This window comes from Brassica oleracea, chromosome C4, assembly GCF_000695525.1.
Source record: "Brassica oleracea var. oleracea cultivar TO1000 chromosome C4, BOL, whole genome shotgun sequence".
Taxonomy (NCBI): Eukaryota; Viridiplantae; Streptophyta; class Magnoliopsida; order Brassicales; family Brassicaceae; genus Brassica; species Brassica oleracea.
The window spans coordinates 28,486,606-28,487,078 of NC_027751.1; the positions used below are offsets into that span (position 1 = coordinate 28,486,606).

The 473-nt window shown below is 37.0% G+C and overlaps 1 pseudogene; it reads left to right on the plus strand.

Moving 5' to 3' along the window:
• LOC106339938 overlaps positions 1-473 on the plus strand; it is a 4,715-nt pseudogene extending 4,242 nt beyond the window's left edge.

Below are 473 nucleotides of genomic sequence, written 5' to 3' on the forward strand. Positions count from 1 at the left end.
TAGCTTTAGAAACTACTCAAAACTAAAGCTCTCAATATGTTTCTCTCAGATCATATGGAACACCTCTCCATTAGACCTATATTTATATGAAAGACAATTCCCTTTAACATGTGGGATATGGAAAACACAAACCTAACCTAAATAGAAACTTCCTTTTCCTATTTCTAGGTTTCCTTATTGTGTTTATCTTAACATATTAAACATCTAATAATATGTTAAGTTTCCACAAGCTTGGAATTATCCAACAGCAGGGAGGACCCGGGGCAAGTGTGCCGAATGCGGAGGCTTATGTTAACAATTTGAGACTACATGTTAATAAGAATGGATCTCCGAGAAGGCCAGGGAAAGCTATAGAGACTTACATATTCGCCATGTTCGATGAGAATGAGAAGCCGAATGATGAGACTGAGAGGTACTTTGGGCTGTTTCTTCCTACTACTAAACAGCTTAAATATGGTGTTAGTTTCAACTAA